General features: G+C 51.1%; 1 non-coding gene across 1 annotated transcript; it reads left to right on the forward strand.

Annotated features, from left to right (window-relative positions):
* Positions 1 to 8,355: 8,355 nt before the first annotated feature.
* Positions 8,356 to 8,458, forward strand: LOC138379309 (U6 spliceosomal RNA). Its single transcript, XR_011232081.1, has one exon. It is a non-coding gene; the product is annotated as a U6 spliceosomal RNA (small nuclear RNA).
* Positions 8,459 to 15,414: the final 6,956 nt, after the last annotated feature.

Here is a 15,414-nt window from a genome sequence, read left to right on the forward strand (position 1 = left end):
TTAGGGACTCCCTGAGGCTTTTGCTGGTCACTTTCTGGAAATTGTCAGAATGTATATATATACATTTTTTTTTTTTTTGAGACAGAGTCTCACTTTGTTGCCCGGGCTAGAGTGAGTGCCGTGGCATCAGCCTAGCTCACAGCAACCTCAAACTCCTGGGCTCAAGCAATCCTCCTGCCTCAGCCTCCCGAGTAGCTGGGACTACAGGCATGCACCACCATGCCCGCATAGTTTTTTCTATTTATATTTTTAGTTGGCCAGATAATGTCTTTCTATTTTTAGTAGAGACGGGGTCTCGCTCTTGCTCAGGCTGGTCTGGAACTCCTGACCTCAAGCGATCCTCGCGCCTCTGGCTCCCAGACTGCTAGGATTACAGGGGTCAGCCACCGCGCCCGGCCAGAATGTATAATTGCTATCTGATTCATTTTTAGTTTCAAATCCCACAAAAGTAATACAGGAAAACATTTTCCTTAGACAAAATGAAAACGTTACCGAGATGCCTGAAGTCTCCTTTGGCACCCGGCCCCATTCCCGGGCCCGCCGGGAATAACCCTTGCTGCAGCCCCTGCCCTGGCTTTGCTGTGATCCTTCAGACTCTGTTCCCTGCAGTCACATCCACACGCATGCACACACAGACACGCCGTGGTGCTTTGGGAATGTTCTTTAACATAAGTTGGATCACGCTGTTCTGTCCTTCTGCATCTTGTGGTTGTCACGTACCAGTGTGTCTGGGAGATTAGCAAACACTTACTGAGCACCCACCCTGTGCCAGGCACCGCTCTGGGAGCCGGAGAGGCCTTAGTAAACCACATAGACTAAATTTCCTGCCTTCTGGAGCTTACACTCAAGAATAAACACAATAAGTGAGTAAAACATAGAGTTTGCTGGGTTGGCTGACTCCTCAGAGAAAACACAGCAGGGAAGGGAGAGTGGGAAGGCCCCGGCACTAACACCTGAATGAAGCGTGACAGCGAGCCCAACAGACGCCTGGGGAAAGAGCATCCTAGTGCAGGAGCTTGCCTGGCCTGTCAGAGGAATAGCAAGCACGTTAGCCAGTGCCGGCAGCTGAGGGGGTGAGGAGGTGAGTAGTTGAAATGAGGACTTGGGCTTTTGCTTGGGAAAAGGTGGAGCCACTGGGCACTTCTGAGGAGAGAAGAGACAAGATCTGCTTTATGTTTTCCAGGCTCCCCCCATGAAATCCGGGAGTCCAGCTGGGAGGCTGCGCAGCAACTTGGGCGCGAGATAACGGTGGCTCAGATCGCCGTGAGCGTGGTGAAGGAGGTCAGCAGTGGGTGGGTTCTGGGGACATGTGGAAGGTAGAGCTGACAGGACTGGCTGATGAATTGGATGTAGGTGTGAGATGGCCCTAAGCTTTTGGCTACATGAGTGCAGGAATGGAATCACCTGCTCTGAAAGGATGAAGACTGTGGGAGGCTCAGGTTTCACCATCAGGGATTTGGTGTTGAGCCTGTTCAGGGTGACCTGGCTATCCAGGGGGTGAGGCCACGGGGGCCATTGGTTATACAAGTCTGTGGTTCAGGATGGAGGTCCCGACTGCAGGTAGCGATGTGGGACTTGTCCCGTACATAGAGGCAAGAGCCACGTCCAGCATTTACGTAAAGCCTGGGTCAGGTTGAGACCACCGGGAAACACTAGGAAGGAAAGGAGGTCTGAGGACACAGCCCTGGGGCACCCCACCATTTAGCAGTCCAGAGATGAGGAGGAGCCCACAAAGGAGACAGAGACCCAGTGAGCTAGGAGGAAAGGCAGGGGGTGCGGTGTCCTGGACGAGCAGGCAGAGGCCAACTGTGTCCATTATGCACATGGGACAAGGCAGAGGAGGATGGAAAGAATCGATCATTGGCTCAACTTACAGCCAAGTTGCTGATGATCTTAAGAAGAACGTTGGGGGAGTGGTGGGGGCAGAAGCTTGATAGGAGTATGTAAAAGAGAGGGTTGGGGGAGGGAGACAGGAGGCAGCAAGTGCAGATAACTCTTTTGAACAGTTTAGAAAAGGGGAAGGAGAGAGATGGGGGAATAGTGAAAGGAAATCATTTTTCTCTTTCTTCAATTGAGAATAAACAGCATATTTGGGCCCTAATAGAAAAGATTGGGTAGAGAAGGACAACCTGATGGTACAGGAGACAGGGGATGTCTCAGCCCATTAGGGCTGCTATAGCAACATACCTGGGACGGGGTAATTTATAAACAACAGAAAGGTACTGCTCATGGCTCTGGAGGTTGGGAAGTTCAAGATCAAGGCACCAGCAGAGGCGCTGTCTGAAGAGGGCCTGTTCCACATAGATGGTGCCTGCTCTGTGTCCTCATATGGTAGAAGGTGCCAAAGGGGCTCGGGTGCTTCCTTCAACCTGTCTTCCAAGGTCACTAATCCCCTTCCTGAGGCCGCCCAACTCATCACTTAATCACCTCCAAATGACCCCACCTCTTTCCAACACATGAGTTTTGGGGAGACACTATCAGATCCCATCAGGGGACACCTGCTGGAGCAAGATCTTTGGGTAGGATCCAACGCAGAGATGGAGCAGGGACAGCTCATTGTAGTAACAGGACTTTGCAGAACTTCAGTGTAGACTCTTCAACACTGAAGACTGGAAAAGCCCTTATAAAGGATGCACTCCAACATTTCTTTGCATGCAGGAATCCCCCATGCAGCCTCCCAGAAAATACGAGACCACCCTCTGCTTGAACATCTCCAGTGTTGACCAACTTACTGTTATCCCAAGCAACCATTTACATTGTGAGACCCCCATAATGGTTAGGTAGCTCTTCTCAGTGGAACTGCGCCAACATCTGCCTCTCTTTCATAGTACCGTTATATATGTGTGTGTGTGTGTGTGTGTGTGTGTGTGCATGACTGTGTATACTGCGTCATAGTGAAATATGCATTTCTCAGTATGGGTCACATCAAAAATATTTCACAGACACTGCACTAACTACCACAGGGGCCGAGGAGACTCAGGGCCTCTCCTCTGTCCCTGGCATGCAGAGTGTCCTTTTCCTCTGATTCCTCTGACAGACAATGAGGCCTCTAGAGGACACGTGACACCTCCCTGCCTCCCTGCGCCTGTCCAGCTCCCGTGCTTCCCCAACACAGCAGCCAGGGAACAGGTATGGAGGCTGACAGCTGTGATCCTAGCACTTTGCCGGCCAAGGCCGGAGGATTACTTGCGGCCAGAAGTTTGAGTCCAGTCTGATCATTATTGCAAGACTCTTTGTCTACAAAGAATTTTGGAAAGAAAGCCAGCCAGGTGTGGTGGTGCACGCCTGCACTCCTAGTTCCTCTTGAGGTGAGGCAAGAGCATCCCTTGAGCCCAGGGACTTAAGGTTACAGTGAGCTATGATCATGCCATTGCACTCCAGGTGGGCATCAGAGTGAGGCCCCACGTCAAAAGCAAAAAAAGAAAGAAAAGAAAAACTACATCAGGCAAGGGACCTTTCCAAACCACAAATATGTCACTGCTCTGTGAGAAAACTGTGCACATAAGCCTCCTCGTTGTCTGGTAACGGTGTCCACGCTCGACAGTAGGTGCATGTCTCACCCTTCCAGGCTCTTGTCCTGGCAATGCCAACCGTGTACAGCACAGCAGAACTCCCCGCGGTTCCTCCACGCTCCGTGCAGGTTCCTGTCTCTGTGCTTGGCTCACGGTGTTCCTTCTTCAAAAGCCCTTCCTTCGTAGTCCCCTACCCCAGTGACCTGGGTAGGTCCTCCTCATTCTTCAAGAGTGGGCGCAGGGGCACATCCCCTCCACCCCCAGGCTGGTCAGGTCCCCTTCCCCCGGGCTCTCACAGCACCCAATGCTTACGCCTCTCAGAGCGCTTATCGTGTTGCCTGTGATCTCCTGCTTGTCTGTCACCCCAGTCAAGGACAGGGACCGTGTCAGTCCTAGTCTCCACTCTACCCGCAGCTGCTAGCACTGGGCCTGGCACACGGTGTGCACTGCAGAAATAGGCAGTCAACAGAATGGAGCTGGCGAACATGAAGCCAGGGAGGCTCAGGGAGGAGCTGTGCATTCACCCTGACACCGCCGCCACTCACTGTCAACACAAGCCTGGCTGTCCTGCCAGTCATAGCCCAACCTAGCTCTGGCCTCATCCCTAATGAAGGGGGACTGGGCGCTGGCGTGTGATGTGAGGGACACCTGAAAGAGTCTCCCATCTCCCACATAGCTCCCACCTCCTAACGCGGCTCAAGTGTGACTGATGCCACTTCCTTTCTCATATTATTTATTTTTCCTATGGATGCAAGGTCTGACTCTACAGCCCTCCTGGGCTAAAGCGACCCTGCCCCTCAGCGTCCCAAGTAGCCGGGATTACCGACACACACCTGCCCACCCTACCGGTTTCCACTTCTCTGATGCAAGCACTACTGGGAGAGGGAGCCCGTTCAACTAGTAGTTAGTCTTGGACCCCATATGTTACTGCATGTCCCAGCTCTGCTCTAGCCAGGACAGTTCACTGGGTCCTAGGTGGCAGATGCCATGGTACAGATTCAGGAAAAGGAAAACAATGTTTTTTCATTCCTTCCTTCCACAAATATTCATCAAGAAGCGGCTGTGTCCCCAGCACTCTCCTGGGACCTGGGGACACACAGGTGGGAGGGACTGACACCATCCCAGCCCTACAGGAGCTTACAATTTAGTAGAGCCCAGTGATCAAGAATGACATAAAACCTGTAAAGTTACAACCATAATTGGGTCTAGGAAGGAGAGTTGGCTGAGAGCACATGATAGGGGAACCCTCGGGCCTTTTCTGAGGCTGTGGCCGTGGGGCTGACATGTAAGGGATGAGTAGGTGTGAGCGGGCAAAGACAGGTTTCATAGAAAGAGGACAGGCCTGCAAGGTGGCTCACATCTGTAATCCCAGCACGTTGGGAAGCCAAGGGCGGAAGATCCCTTGAGGCCAGGAGTTCAAGATCACCCTGGGAAACACAGTGAGTCCTTGTCCCTACAAAACACTTTTTTAAAGAAATTTTTTTTTAAAACGCAGTGGACAGTATATGCAAAGGTCCCGGGGTAGGAGGGAATAGAGCATGTAGGAGACACAAAAAGGATGCCAATGAAAAGAATCAGAGTCAGTCCTGAGAGCAAAGGGGAGCCGAGGGGTGACAAGGCTGGAGAAGGAACAGAGCCACAGCACGAAGGGCCTCAGAGGCCAGGCCAAGAATTGTGACCTTTATCTGAACATGCAGGGAAAGCCCTGAAGTAGTTTCAGCAGGGAAACCAGTTCAGGGACCATGGTGAAATGCCAGTCACGAAGATGAGGACAATGGTGACCCTGGGGACGGAGGGAGGAGGACAGAGTTTGGAGACCCGAAGATCCACAGCCACGGAACGTGGTGGGGAGGTAAGTAGAGGGTAGGGAAGAGGCTGGAGATCTGGATGCCGGCAGGGCCAGAGGTCTGGCGGGAGCGGTCAGGTGTCGGTTCTGTGCATGCTGAGTGGGACAGGTGTTTGACACGCTCAGGCTGAGACGTCACAGAGGCAGCCAGATACACGGGTCTGGAGTCAGAGGCACATTGGCCTGGGGATGTAACTTTGGCAGTCAGTGGCATGTAGGTGACACGGAACCTGGGAAGAGGACAGAGAGAAGAGGGAGGAGGACAGAGAGGGGAAGAAAAGAAGGCCCAGGACCAAGACTTGAGGCCCATCTGCATTTAGTAGCCTGGGAGAGAATATTGAGGCTGCAAAGACGACAGAGCCGCAGTCAGAGAGGGGAGAGGAACCCGAGGTGGGGTCGTGTCGCAGAAGTAGAGGATGTTGGACTGTAGTGGGGTCGAGGTGGGGTGTTGGTTTCCATTTCCATGAAAGTCTTGAGGCGGCCTCTGGCAAGCTGGTGTAACACAGGAAAGGGCCTGAAAAGGTGACAGAAACGTTTTCTGTCTCTTTAAAACATCCCCCACTCCTTTTGGAGAACAAGGACCTGCATCCCTGCCTAAGGCCAGGGTGTTGGTGGAGTGGGGGATATCTTTTGTCCTCTGTGCTCCAGGAGATGGCTCTGCAGTACTGGCACCTGCCCGGGACCTGGACCTGGCAGTAGAAGGTCCTGGAAGTCCTGGAGGTCCGGGTGGGCCTCCCAGGGAGTCAGAGGTCATGGCGTTTTCTTGGGCAGAGATGGAATAATCAAGAGTCATCAACTATAATTGAGCAGCAGTTGCCTGAAGCTGTATGGCCCCCTTTAAAAGCTCTGTATTGCTGGTTATTGTTAGGACAATGGCATTTCAACCATGATCCTCCATCCTCTTTAGCATCCAGCAAATTAATATACTACTCTTTCCATTTCCTGAAATCCCTTGTTCTCATTCTTCTTATGAGGCCTGAGGACAAGTGCGGAGCTCTCGGTAACACTAGCTCGGAAGCTGCGTACCACGGTGGAAAGAGCCCGGGCTCTGTCTCAGCTTGAGCTCAGGTGAAAGTCCACCCCTGCAGGACGGCGTGGAGGGCAGAACCCAGGCTCCGGAGCCAGACTGCTTCAGCTCTTACTCCCGCTCCACACTTACACTCCACAGTGTGACTGTGGCCGCGGTTCCTTGTGCCTCGGTTTCCTTTTCTGTCAAACAGGCATAATGATGATACCCACTGCATAGAACCCTTGTAAGAGGCAGATAGATGACTCATGCAAATGCTTAGAACAGGGAGTGCCTGCTACATGTCAGCTGCTATTCTTGTTGCTAACTGTGTGGCCTTAGGCATGTCATTTAACCCCCAGCTGTCATTGAACCTCTCATCCTTCCTCACTAGATTGCTTTAAGGATTCAAAGTGCTGGCACATAATCGGTGCTCAGTAACAGTTCCCTGGGTTCTTTCTATGGTAATAGTGATGTTTTCCATAGATACACTTACTGTATGCCAGGCAGTTTAGCTTTGACCTTAGTTACCACAGCAACCATGTGAGGAGGTGATGCTGGGAAGCAAGGATCCCTAGCTTATGAGGCAATTGGGGGTCAGAAAGATTGCAAGTGGCCCAAGGGGCATAGACTAAATAGTTGAGCTGAGATTTACAGTCCTATTTCTTTTTCAAACATTGCCATTGGAGTGGGTGGTGGCCAGTTGTTTGTAAATCTGGTGGCTGGTCCTTTATTGTTACATGGCCTGAGACTGATTCCTGTATGATTAGATACCACCTAAGTGCAGGGAGAATGGCTTTCATCCAAACGTCCCCAAACCAGGGATGCTGGCGTGGATGGGGAGAGAAAGGAACATTCATACACCGCTGGGGGGACTCCAAACTAGTACAAGCTGTATGGAAAGTGGCATAGAGATACCTGAAGGAACTAAAAGTAGATCTCGTATTTGATCCAGCAATCCGTCTACTGGGCATTTGGGCAAAGGACACAGAGCCATTTCAGGACAAAGACACTTGCACTGGAATGTTTCTGGCAGCAGAATTCACGCGGGGAAAGATGTGTAAACAAGAAGGCAAGTGTCCCCGAATGGGTGAGTGTCCGAATACAGCGCGGGGTGTGTGTAGCACGGAGGGGCAGTGAGCCCTAAGGGAAGAGTGAGGGACTAGGTGGTGTGAGCGGGGGCTGTGAGTGTGAAGCAGGTGCTGAGCGAAGCGTGGGCAGCAGGTGAAAGCAGGAGCAGAGGCGGGGAGCAGTGCGTGGTGAGGGAACGTTGGTGAGTGCGGTGTGTGTAGGGGAGCGTGAGTGCAGGGCCAGGCGTGAGGGTGAGGGTGAGGGTGAGGGTGAGGGTGAGGAGGGTGTGGGTGAGTGGGGAGGTAGGGCTGGAATGGAGAGAGTGTGCGTGTGGGGCCCGGTTGTGAGTTGTGTGAAAGCGATGGAGGTGAGGAAGAGTGTTGTGTGTGCGTGTGATTGTGAGGTGTGAAAAGCAGAGGGATTGGAAAGCAGGTTTGGTGGTTGTGTGAAAATGAGGGGGGAGGGGGAGTTTGCCCGTTTTTTTTTGTGGAGACAGAGTGTCACTCGGCGTCCCGGGTAGAGTGCAGTGAGGGTGGGTCACCGCAAGCTCCAGGTCCTGGGCTGTGAGCGATCCTCCTGCCTCAGCCTCCCGGGTAGCTGGGACTACAGGCGCTTGCCAGGGCGCCCGGCTGGGTTTTGTTGGTTTTTGAGTATTTTTTTGGTCTTTTTTGTAATTTTTTGTTTACGGAGACGGGGTCTCACTGTGCTCAGGCTGGTGTCGAACCGCTGAGCTGCAGCTATCCTCCCGCCGCCTCAGCCTCCCAAGAAGCTGGGACTACAGGCGTGAGCCACCGCGCCCGGCCGGCGTGACGCGGGTTCCCAGTGCTGAAAGCTTCGGGCTGAGGAGCGGCTCTCTGCTGCCCCCTTGTGACTCGCCGACTCCCCACATGCGGGCTCCACGTGGGAAATAAAAGTCGCCTTAGCTTGGGCAGCACATAGACTAAACTGGCAAGAATGCGCAGAAGATAAGCATGGCCCCTGCGCAAGGATCACACGACAATCCGTGATGCATTTTTTTGTTTGTTTGTTTTTAGAAAATGCAGATAAAAATAAATAGGGAATAAAAAGTTAAGGGTCTCTTCTGTTGCAACAATTTCCTTCTAGGAAAGGTGTGTTCTTGGGAGTAGAATCGGAAACTTATGATTTGGGTGGCCTTTTGTTGCTGCTTTTAGTTTTTTGGTGTTTTTTCAATCTAAAGAAACGATGGGTATCTCTTACAGCAACTAGGACCTTCACAAAGGTGGTGGCAAGTGGGACAGATCTGGAGGGATGATTGGGAGTTTTCCAGGGTGGCCTGGGGCGGTGGCTCAGGCCTGTAATCCTAGCACTCTGGGAGTCGGAGGAGGGGGCCTTGCTTAAGGCCATCATTTGGAGACCAGCCTTGTAACAGGAAATGACCTGAGGAAAACAAGGCCAAAAGATGTTTTCCATCTTTTTAAAACTCCCCCCACTCTTTCTGAGAGGGAAGCCTAGGTCCTCGCCATGGCAGGTGGGCGGGAGCAGTCTGGGGAATGAGCCATCCCAGGCCCTGACACCAGCCTTTCGGGTGCGGGGCTGGCGGAGATCGCAGGCTTTGTCTTTGGCAGAGAGGGGACCATTAGAATAGTTACCACAGTAGCCTGGAACTGAGGGGCCCTCCCTCTAAAAGGTCTGTATTTCTGCTTATGTTGCGGGAAACCTGCCTTTTGAGAGTAGAAAGTCTACCATTTCTCCTCCTTAGCTTGCAAAATAATAACCTCTTTCCTTCTCTGGAACCACTTCTTTTCCTTCTGATGGGACCTCGAGGACGAGTGCTGTACTTGTAGTAACAGCCTGAGGAAAAGCGAGACCCCGTCTCTGCCACTAAGAGAAAAGTCACCCAGGTGTGGTGGCCTGCACCTGTAGTCCCAGCTACTCGGGAGGCTGAGACAGGGTATTGCTTAAGCCCCGGAGTTTGAGGTTGCAGCGAGCTGTGAGGACACCACCGCACTGTAGCACAGGCCACAAGGTGAGACCCTGCCTCAAAAGAAAATAGGTTTCTGGGATGACTAGGGGGAAGGAGCCAGAGGGGTAGGGTGTTTCCTTCAATCTCTTTTCCAAGGTCACTAATCCCCTTCCTGAGGCCACCAGATTCCTGACTTAATCATCTCCAAATGACCCCACCTCTTTTCAACACATGAGTTTTGGGGAGACACATTTGGACCCTAGCAGGGGACACCTGCTGGAGCAAGGTCTTTGGGTAGGATCCAATGCAGAGATGGAGCAGGGACAGCTCATTGTAGAAACAGGACTTTGCAGAACTTCCGTGTAGACTCTTCAACACCAAAGCTGGAAAAGCCCTTAGAAGTTATGCACTCCAACATTCTTTTGCATGCAGGAATCCCCCCATGCAGCCTCCCAGAAAATACGGGTCCACCCTCTGCTTGAACATCTCCAGCGATGACCAACTCACTACTTTCCAAAGCAGCCATTTACATCTGAAGACCCCTATAATGGTTAGGTAGCTCTTCTTTATGGAACTGGGCTATCATCTGTCTCTCTGTCAATTTCACCCAGGCGACCTGGCTCTGTGCTTCAGGATCCCAGAGACTAGTTTTAATACCAATTGCCAAGTGTTTGTTTCAGATTTCAAACACTGTTTTACAGACTCCCCTCACTGGATCCTCACAATACACAGTGAGGAAGGTATTGGCCTCCCCATTGCACCAATGAAGAAACTGACACTCAAGGAGATTAAGGGACTTGCCAAAGGCAGCAGGCTCAGTAAGCTGCAGAGCTGTGAATTCAGCTGGGGGCTCCTGAGTCCAAAGCCCCCTCCTCCACTCTGCCCGAGTCCCCTCCTTCTCTCCCACAGGCCAGCCCTTCAGTTTTTTAAAGGCAGCTGTCACGTTCCCCATAAATGTTCTCCTCTAGCTAAACATCCCCAACGCTTTCAACTGCTTCTCATCAGGAGCCCCTTCACTCCTGCTCACTCCTACAGATGGGCTCCAAAAACTGAGCACAATATTCCTGTGGAGTCTGGCCAGTCCCGTGCAGAGCAGGCCTTTTGTGTCCCCACTGCCTTTGCTCTGGACATTTTACTGCCACCCCTGCAGCCTGGAATCAAAGCCCCGCATCTGTAACGAAGCTTCCTCAATCTGTTAACTTACTCATTTTTCACTCATAAATACGAATAATTTCCATGTGTGTTTGGTTTCTGTTTTGTTTCCTTGCAAAATCTTCAGTCCCCACGACACCCAAGGAACAAGCGTTATATGAGCACAGGAGGAGACAGATGCATGAGGGAGCCCGGGCGTTTAATCATACTTTCAGATGTATGGAAAAGGGTAAAACCTACCCAGCCTGCTACATCATGCACATGGGCCCTATCTGTCTTTGGAAGGAGTGCGACCTCCCTCTGGATCTCAGTGAATGAAACCATGTCGAGTTATTGCATCTGCATGAATTTCCAGCAGCTCTGAGTGTCTGGCAGACAGGAAATCAATCAAGTGACTCTTCTGCCCAGATCACTCTTGCCAGACTGGCTGCCGGGGAGCCCTGGGAACAGAACTCCTGATGATGTCAGCTGGCCAGCTGGAATGGGTGGCCAAGCTGGGGTAGATTCTTCATTGAGTCTTAAAGGAGCAAGCCAAACTTCCAAAAGAACAGGAACCACCCCATGATAGGTACTTCTGAGCTATAGGCTTTGGGGCTGTAGTGGACCCAGTAGGCAGTTCAACTGTCCTGGCAAGGCCAGGCAGGGCTGTTTTCCTCGAGGGGTTAGCAACCTGTGGCATGCACGCCAGAGGTGGCATGCAAATCCATTAGCAGTGGCACCAGGACTGCATGCAATGTTCTCTCCCACTCCCTGCTGTTTGTGGGTGCTGCTAGCCACCCACCGAACAAGCTGACCCATGGAGAGTGCCCCCTCTTGGGAGGCTATGCTCAGCTTGAGGTCCCCCTCTGTCCTCTCCCAAGCTGCACCAAACCCCCAGCACATCACAGGGACCATGCTCTTGGCAAAGGGATCGTAAGAGACTGCCCACATCTGTCCTGATAGGTAAAAACAGAAACAGGGTGTGGCTGCCCTAAGATCACAGAATGCACGGTGACAATGACAGACTCAGAGCCAGAAAAGGCACAGGCCCTATTTTTTGATCTCCAGATAACAACAAAGTACAATACAAAATACAACCGATGAGGTTTCAAGTTGAAATCTCACCAGATTCTGCCCATTTCAAGTCAGAACAATGTTCAAAGTGAACTCAGCCCATACAAGGGCCACTCAAACATGGAGGTTGGCAATTGACAAATAGCACCAGCCTAGAGGTCTCGGGTCATTTAGAAAGATGCCACAAGCCCAGCTAGAGGACTATCTTCTCTCATTTGTTTCACGCAAGAGACAGGTATGGTCTCACAGAGAGCTGCCATGAAACGTAAAGCTCGGGTGGCAGAGTTGGGTGTGCCACCAGGAAAGGTCTCCAGGACCAGAACTCTCTCCTCTAACAAGCTCCACCATGTCTGAGATCCCTACCATTAGAGCCACTCCTTTGGGTTAAGGCATTGAAGGCCCCTATCACAAAGGCAAATATTTCAGAGTATAGGCTATTGGCTAAACATCTGTCCCTTGAGCCACACTGCCTGGGTTTGGATCCCAACCTCACCACATACTAGCTGTGCAATCTTGGGCAAGTAACTTAACTTCTTTTTTTTTTTTTTTGAGACAGAGTCTCACTCTGTTGCCCGTGCCAGAGTGCCGTAGCATCAGCCTAGCTCACAGCAACCTCCAACTCCTGGGCTTAAGGGATCCTACTGCCTCAGCCTCCCGAGTAGCTGGGACTACAGGCATGCATCACCATGCCCAGCTAATTTTTTCTATATATATTTTTAGTTGGCCAGATAATTTCTTTCTATTTTTAGTGTAGACGGGGTCTTGCTCAGGCTGCTCTCCAACTCCTGACCTCGAGCGATCCACCCACCTCGGCCTCCCAGAGTGCTAGGATTACAGGCGTGAGCCACCGTGCCCGGCCGTAACTTAACTTCTTAATTTCTCTGCCTCAATTTCCTCATCTGTAAAATGGGGGTGATAATGGAACCTACTCATAAGGTTATTTTGAGGATTCGATGAGTTCATACATGTATGTAAATGTGGAGCACTGACTGGGACATAGAAAGTGCTTACCAGGCCAGGCACGGTGGCTTATGCCTATAATCCCAGCACTTTGGGAGGCCGAAGAGGGAGGATCACTTGAGGCCGGGAGTTCGAGACCAGCCTCGGCAACATAGGGAGACGTTGTCTCTACAAAAATCAAGAAATTAAAAAAGAAGAAAGTGCTCACCAGATGTTGGCTGTTATCATGATGATGGAGTCAGACTGTGAAAGGCTTTGAAGCCAGGCTAAGCAACCAGTCCTGTATGGTTCCCAGACCACATTCCTCCTCCCTCCACACTGGAGCCACTTTTGGGGAATCAACCAACTTCAGGTGCAGGCTCAGCCTTGCCCCAGGCTCTAGGCCAGAGGGACATCAGCGCTCTGGTACTCCGCCTCGGGTCACACTTACTGCTGCCTAGCCCTGACTTTGGACCCAATTCTGCTAACTGGGCAGCCCCCTTGTCCCTGAGGTCTAGCTGCAACCCCTCTAATCCATCATGCCTCAGTTCAGGTTGCTAAATCCTTCTCTCATCCCCTGTGCTCACTTTGAGGACCTTTCACCTAGATGCGGAATTGAGACAGAAGTAATTTGAGAACTACTCAGGGTAGTAGAGGATACAGTGTCAGGTTGGGTGTTACAGACTACAAGGATGCCGTGAAGGGGAAAGCGATTAGGACCAGAGTGGTCAAGCAGAGCTGCCGGGAGGAAGCAGAGCTGGGGTGGGTAGCATCTGCACTAGCAGAAGGTGGAAGGGCAAAAGTGGAGTCTGGTCACCTTCCTAAAACCTTAGCCCCCTAAAACTCACTTTGCAATCCAGTTTTAGTTCCCATTTCCTGACTGCCCTGTCTCACAGCAGTTACCTGAGTCGTGTCCAGCTGTATCTGAAGAGATGGCAATGCCTACTGAAACCGAGAACAGCAGTGGCATCTCTGGATCTGGAGGGTGGCACGTGGATGCCCTCTGTTGATTGACAGTCAGTTGGAGCAGTACTGATGGAGCCCTTGAAAGGAGAAGCTTGCTGGATCTTTATAACTGGAATCATTGTCATTTAAAGCCAATCACTTCATTCTCCTTGGGGACCTCCCAACAGGAACAAGATCAGGCCTTACTGTCTTTCACAAACCCTCAGCTTCAGGTTCAACTTGGGATGAATCAAATCTCTCCCGTAATCCTTTGGCAACCATTTGCAGGCAGCTCACCGCTCCTCTGGCTTGGAGTTGACCACTCACACTCTCAAAATGACAGACCGTGGGCAGGCATAGTGGACAAGGTTTGTCTAGGCCAGTGCTTGTCAAGCTATATTTGTGGTAAAAGACCAGTTAATTAGTTTTTTAATTTTGTAAAGTTCCAACCTGTCCTGGACAGATATTTTTGTAAAATTTTTTTAAAAAAATCACTAGAAATCGTGCCGGGCACAGTTGCTCACGCCTGTAATCCTAGCACACTGGGAGGCCGAGGCAGGAGGATCGTGCAAGGTCAGGAGTTCGAGACCGGCCTCTGCAAGAGCGAGACCCCGTCACTACTAAAAAATAGAAAGAAATTATTTGGACAACTAAAAAATATATAGAAAAACTTAGCCAGGCCGGGCGCAGTGGCTCACGCCTGTAATCCTAGCACTCTGGGAGGCCGAGGTGGGCGGATCGTTTGAGCTCAGGAGTTCGAGACCAGCCTGAGCAAGTGCGAGACCCCATCTCTACTAAAAATAGAAAGAAATTATATGGACAGCTAAAAATATATATAGAAAAAAATTAGCCGGGCATGGTGGTGCATGCCTGTAGTCCCAGCTACTGGGGAGGCTGAGACAGGAGGATTGCTTGAGCCCAGGAGTTTGAGGTTGCTGTGAGCTAGGCTGACACCACGGCACTCACTCTAGCCTGGGCAACAGAGTGAGACTCTGTCTCAAAAAAAAAAAAAAAAAAAGAAAAACTTAGCCAGGCACGGTGGCGTATGCCTGTAGTCCCAGCTACTCAGGAGGCTGAGGCAGGAGGATTGCTTGAGCCCAGGAGTTTGAGGTTGGTGTGAGCTAGGCTGATTCCACGGCACTCTGGCCCAGGCAACAGAGTGAGACTCTGTTTAAAAAAAAAAAAAAAAAAAAATCATGTGGTTTCTGTAAGGCTGGTGGCAGACACCCCTCTCTTCCCTAATGAAAAAAGAGGCGGCTCCTCCTGTCCCTCAATACCCGCCCCAAAGCTGAAACAAAGAAATTCCTCACTCCTCACACCGACATCTCCTGGACGAAGAAACTCCCATCCCCCAGCTGTAAAAACCTATATAAACCCACTCAGACTTCTAGGCGGCGCAGCTTCTCTGGGACCCGTGGGTCCCATGAGGCTCGCCCGGGTCCCTTTCTCAGGGACTTGTTACCCCCACCAGGGAGCGCCCCAATAAAGCCTCTTTACTTATCCCTTTCAACTCTGCTCGTCTTTCTTTCTCTGGCGCCGGCTACTTCAAAGAAACCTTACAGTTTCTGTTCTACTATTTTTCTCCTTCTCACTACTGCACTTGAGAAGTCTAAAAAAATAATAAATAAATAAATAAAATCGTGATTTTCAAAATAGTATTTTATTAGATCTCACTGAACATAAAAGATACATACATGTTAAGAAGCTTCATTTGGCTGGGCACGGTGGCTCACGCCTGTAATCCTAGCACTCTGAGAGGCCGAGGCGGGAGGATGGCTTGAGGTCAGGAGTTAGAGACCAGCCTGAGTAAGAGCAAGACCCCGTCTCTACTAAAAATAGAAAAATTAGCCGGGCATGGTAGTGTGCCGGGTCAACTAGGGGGAAGGGCATTCCAAAGACAAGGAAGAGCATGGGCAAAGGCACAGAGATGCGATAGAACATCGTGGGATTTTAAGCTAGGAGAGCA

The sequence above is a fragment of the Eulemur rufifrons genome, chromosome 30 (assembly GCF_041146395.1).
Source record: "Eulemur rufifrons isolate Redbay chromosome 30, OSU_ERuf_1, whole genome shotgun sequence".
NCBI classification, from domain to species: domain Eukaryota; kingdom Metazoa; phylum Chordata; class Mammalia; order Primates; family Lemuridae; genus Eulemur; species Eulemur rufifrons.